This window comes from Chrysochloris asiatica, unplaced genomic scaffold (assembly GCF_000296735.1).
Source record: "Chrysochloris asiatica unplaced genomic scaffold, ChrAsi1.0 scaffold00337, whole genome shotgun sequence".
NCBI classification, from domain to species: domain Eukaryota; kingdom Metazoa; phylum Chordata; class Mammalia; order Afrosoricida; family Chrysochloridae; genus Chrysochloris; species Chrysochloris asiatica.
The window spans coordinates 1,593,620-1,599,426 of record NW_006408855.1 but is presented as its reverse complement, the minus strand read 5'-3'; the positions used below and the strand labels follow the sequence as shown (position 1 = coordinate 1,599,426).

General features: G+C 44.2%; 1 protein-coding gene across 2 annotated transcripts in view; it reads right to left on the bottom strand.

The window, feature by feature from the left end:
• Positions 1–5,807, bottom strand: part of DLGAP4 (discs, large (Drosophila) homolog-associated protein 4) — a 98,544-nt gene that overhangs the window by 71,290 nt on the left and 21,447 nt on the right. The window lies entirely within an intron of this gene.

Genomic DNA, 5,807 nt, shown 5'->3' with positions numbered 1-5,807 from the left:
GGACTCCCGGGACAGAAGGGGGCGCGCGCAGCCCCGTCGGCACGTGGCCCGTCGTGCGCGCGGACAGGTGGGCCGGTGCGCAAGCGCTCAAAGCGCTTAGTCCAGTCCACACTCAGGCTGATTGACCATTAAAGGGAGCGCGCGCCCACGTCGACACGCGCATGCCTGAGCACGGGGGACTCCGCCCCTCGAGCCGCCCAGCCAAACCAGTTCCAGCTGGAACGGTACGCATGCTCTGTGTGAGAGGCGGAATGGGGAGTTTGAACTAGTTCATCTGTCTTACCGCAAAGGATGGGTGGTTGGAACTGAGGCCTGGAGAAAGAAGCCTGAAATCTTCACTCCCTGCACAGCCAATAATTTTCAAGTGCAATAAAGCCTACGTCCTTAATGTTTCAGGTTGCCCTCTCCTTCATCTGGAATTCTAGACACTGGGTTTGAATCCCTACTCCACCTCTGTGTGAGGCCTTGTGTGACCTTTTTCAGCCTCAAACAAGCACCTCATGATCCCTTGAAGGACAAAGTGCCCAGCACCCCCACAGGACTGGCAGTCGGTGCTGCGGGATTGGATAAAGGGCTTGCCACTCCCTTTCGACCCTGATGGGTACTGCTCTGTGCCTCAATGCCCTTTGGGTCCCTTTCTCTCAGGCCTCAGCCCTCCAAAGACCAGCTCCTCTCTTCCCTCCGCCGCTGAGCTCCTGGAGGATGGTTGTGAGGACTGAAGATGACAGTGTTTCAGATACCACTGTCATGGTTTTTTCCTTGCATAAAGGCAAATCAAAAGAAACCAGCATAAAGAATTTGAAAATAATGGGAAACATGTAGAGAAATTAGAACCCTCATCCATTGCTGGTGGGAATGCAAAATGGTACAACCACGATGGAAAGCAGTTTGGTGGTTTCTCAAAAAGTTAAACATAAAACTATCAGCTGAACCAACATCTCCAATCCTAGGTGTATACCCCAAATAACTGAAACCATGAATGCCAACAGAAACTTGAACAGCTCATTGTAGTACTCTTCACAAAAGCTAAAAGGTAGAAACAATGGAAATAGCAATAAAAGGATATATAAGATGTATATATACATAGCATATGTGTTGCAGTAGATTATTCCAAGGGGCATCTTGAGAAGACAAGATATTATAATGAGATGTGCAAAGACCTGGAGTTGGAAAACCAAAAAGGAAGATCAGCTCAGCATTTCTCAAGCTGAAAGGACTGAAGAAAAAATTCAAGCCTCGAGTATTCTATCTGCAAAATATTAAACGATGCAAAAGTATCAAAAGAAGATGGGAGGGGTACACACAGGGTTGTTGTTGTTAAGTGCCGTCAGGTCAGTTCCGACTCATAGTGACCTTGCATAGGGTTTCCAAGGAGCAATTGGTGGGTTTGAACAGCCGACTTTGTGGTTTGCAGTCCAGTGCTGATCTTACAGCTCAACCCTGAGTCCATACATAGGGTTACTCTGCCAAAAAGAAGTGGGTGATGGTCAACTACTTCAAGAGGTAGCATATGATCAAGAACTGATAGGACTGGAGGAAGAAGTCCAAGCTACACTGGTGAAAAACAAGGCTCTAAGAATTGATGGAAAACAAATGGAAATCTTTCAACAAACTGATGCAGCATCGGAAGTGCTCACTCATCTATGCCAAGAAATTTGGAAGACAGCCATCTGGACAACCAACAGGAAGAGATCCATATTTGTGCCCATTCCAAAGAAAGGAGACAAAGTAGAATGTGGAAATCATCAATCAGTATAATTAATATCACATAAAACCAAAATTTTGCTGAAGATAATTCAAAAATGACTGCAACAATATGTCCACAGCGAAGTGCCAGAAATTCAAGGTGGATTCAGAATAGGATGTGGCGTTAGGGATATCATTGCTGAAGGAACTTGCGCCTGATCAATGGAATGGCATTGATCAACAGAATGGCATTGATCAACAGAATGGCATTGCAACTACCCCCAATTGACACTGAATGGGGTCCTGCTTGAGCTTCTGATCTCTCCAGGAAGCTTGGGTCTTTGTTACACCTGGAGCCAACCCCCCCTCCGAAATTCCATACCCCTGCCCAAATCTCCATTACCCCACCCCCTCCACCCCTGCCCTAATGTAAACTCACCAGAACTGTACCCAGACCACAGGGCCTTTAACCAGGTTTACTCGCAATAAACCTGCCTGCTGTTGAAGCCAAGACTTTCTCGTTCATCTCTTTCTTTTCCTTACATTTTGGCGCAAGGTCCTTCACAGGGAATACCAGGAAGATGTTTACTTGTGCTTTATTAACTATGCAAAGGCTTTTGACTGTGTGGATCATGACAAGCTATGGATAACATTGTCAAGAGTGGGTATTCCAGACATTTATTGTGCTCATTAGGAACCTACACATAGACCAAGAGGCAGTTGTTAGAACAGAACAAGGGAATCCTAAATGGCTTAAAATCAGGAAAGGTGTGTGCCAGGGTTGTATTCTTTCAATCTGTGTTCTGAGCAAATAATACAGTAAACTGGATTATATGAAGAAGAACGTGACATCAAGATTGGAGGAAAACTCATTAACAACCTGTAATATGCAGTTAATACAACCTGCTAGTTGGAAGTGAAAAGGGCTTAAAATACTTACTGGTGAAGAACAAAGACTGCAGCCTTTAGTTTGGATGGAACCTCAATGTAAAGAAAACAAAAATCCTCACAACTGTGCCAACAAATAATATCAGGGTAAATGGAGGAAAGATTGACGCTGTCAAAAACTTCATCTTGCTTGGATACACAATCAACACTTATGGAAGCAGCGGCCAAGAAATCAAACAGCATATTGCATTTAAAGTGTTAGAGAGCAAAGATACCAGTTTGAGGACTAAGGTGTGCCTGATCCAAGCCATGGTATTTTCATTTGCCTCGTGTGTATGTAAAAATTGGAGAATGAATGAGAAAGACAACAGAAGAATTGATGCATTTGAATTATGGTGTTGGTGAAGAATATTGAAATTACCATTGACTGCCAGAATACGAAACAAATTTGTGTTGGAAGAAGTACAAACCAGAATGCTCCTTAGAAGCCAGAATGGTGAGACTTTGTCTCTCATACTTCGGACATGTTATCAGGAGGGACCATTCTCTGAGGACATCATGCTTGGTTAGGTAAAGGGTCAGTGAAAAAGGGGAAGAACCTTAACGAGATGGACTGGCAGTGGCAGTGATAAACTCAAGCATAGTATCAATTGTGAGGATGGTGCAGGACTGCACAATGTTTTGTTTTGTTGTGCATGGGGTTGTTCTGAGTTGGAACCCATTCTATGGCATCCAACAACAGCAACAACAGAATATATTTAACAGTTATATTCCTGATAGAAGCTACAACATGAATGAACTTAGAAAACATTATGCTGAGTGAAATAAATGAGACATAAAAGTACAAATATTATATCATCCCACATACATAAAATAGGCAAATATCTAGAGACCAAAGTTTATTAGCAGTTACCAGGAGTGGAAGGAGGGGGGAATGGAGAGTCACTGTTTAGGGGACACTGAGTTTCTGTTAATGATAGTGGAATTATTTGGAAAAAGATAGTAGTGATGGTTGTTTGTGATGAACACAACCAATGTCACTGAATTGTACATGTAAAAATTACCGAATTAGCAAATGTTTTGCTATATATATTTTGACCCCCAATTTAAAAATTATTCAGCCATTTTGATGCTACGCGTTATGCTAAACACTTTGAAAGTATTAGCTGACTTATCCTACTCACAGTTACACCTGCACTAGTCACTTAAGTTTAAACTGATTTATTTAGACAAACATATGCATAAATACATTCTTGTGTCCCTGACAACCCAAGGCAGCACAGACCTCATTATCTCATCTCAGTCCTCCAAACTCAAACATTTACTCTGTGATCTTGGACAAATCCCTTTTCTTCTCTATCTCACTGGCCCCATTTGTCCTTTGGAGACAGAAACTGGGCCAAGGGCAGAGTTTCTCAAAGGCAATCTTGATCAATCCCTGTATCAGGGCTTTGGTTGAAATGAAGATTCCTGGGCCAAAGTTTGCATTTGATCAAATTTGAGACTCAATGAACTACATCGAGTACGATGTCAACTGTTCCTGATGATGGTACTAAAACAGGTTCTGGTGGCTGTTTGGTGTGGTGCTGTAGGCTAATGCGTCAGACTGCAAAGTTGTTTGAACTGCCAGGTGGGTGGTTCAAGCTCACCAAGCTGCTCCTTGGAAACTCTATACAGGGTTGCTATGTGTCAGAATCGACTTGACAGCACTTAACAACAATAACAACTATGTACCGTCAAGGGCTGGGTCTATCTAGACCCCTGCAAAGTGGAGTTGGCTTTACTGCAGCTTGTTGTTAATTGCTATTGAGTAGGTTCTGACTCATAGTGATCCTATGTATGGTTTCCAAGGGGCAGCTGGTGGGTTTGACAGTTGACCTGAAGGTTAGTAGTCCAGTGCTTAGGCTACAGCGCCACACCAAGATTCCAGCTCAGGGTGGGGAACAGTCAGAATTCAATACTGCCCCCCCCCCGCCCCCCCCAGTTTGGCCCCAAGGCCTCCACTCCAGGAGGTATTGTTGTTGTTGTTGTTAGGTGCCCTCAAGTGGGGTCTGACTCATAGGGACCCCCATGCACAACAGAACGAGACAATGTCCTGCCCAGCACCAACCTCACAATTGTTCTGCTTGAGCCCACTGCCGCTGGATGCTCCTAAGTGTTTCTCAACCTTCCAGAGAGGGAAAACAGAACTGGCAGTTAGGCGCTTGGATTCTACCTTATCTGGCTGCATAACAATTGCTTCACATAGCCCTTTGAGTGCTATCCTTCAGACACACACTAATCCTACATCTATGCAATCAACCAAGGAATCCTGTTAACTCTACCTTCAGAATCCATCCATGAGCTGCTAGTTGACCTTCCCCACCCTATGTAAACCCGTCACCGGCTCTCCCATGCATTATTGTCACCTCACTTTTGGGTCCCTCCACCAAGGCTCCACACGGCAGCCTCAGTGTTTCTTTCCAAATTTAAATGGGTTTATGTCAATCCTGTGCTCCCAATGCCCAATGCTTCCCCATTTTGCTTAGAACAAAAGCTGAAGGCCCTGTAGGTGCTGTCCTGCTCCCCACCTCTCTTACCACACTCTCCTCTAGCTCACTCAGTCCAGTCACATGGCCCGGCTCCTCCTCCAGCAGTACTAGTCCCAGGGTGGCTCATTCCCTCCTTTCCTTCAAGCCCTTTGCTCAATGAGTTTGACTAGCGGTTGCAACAGTGGACTCAAGCATAGCAAAGATTGTGAGAATGGCACAGGACAGGGCAGTGTTTCCTTCTGTTGTACACAGGGTCACTAAGAGTCAACCGACTCAATGGCACCTAAAAACAACAATGACCCTGTTTATGTGGCAACATGATTCCCCTCACCCTCACAGCACTCTTGCCCTGTACTATTTTTTCACAGCATTTGACAGTTTTCAATGAACCCTATGATATACCTACGAAGGTAAGTAAATATTGTTACAAAATCATAGGAACTTTTATTAAACAAAAATATCACAATGTGAAGCTATTATTTCTTGTCATGTCATCTATCTAGGTCTATACACTTCTGAAGGTGGGGTTTCCATCTCTCTAACCCTTCCCTTAATTGTGCTCAGGAGGAATCTGGACCTGGACCAAGAGGCAGTTGTTGAAACAGAACATGGGAACACTGAATGGTTTAAAAGTAAAAAAGGTGTGCGACAAGGTTGTATTCATTCACCATACTTAGTCAACCTGTATGCTGAGCAAATAAT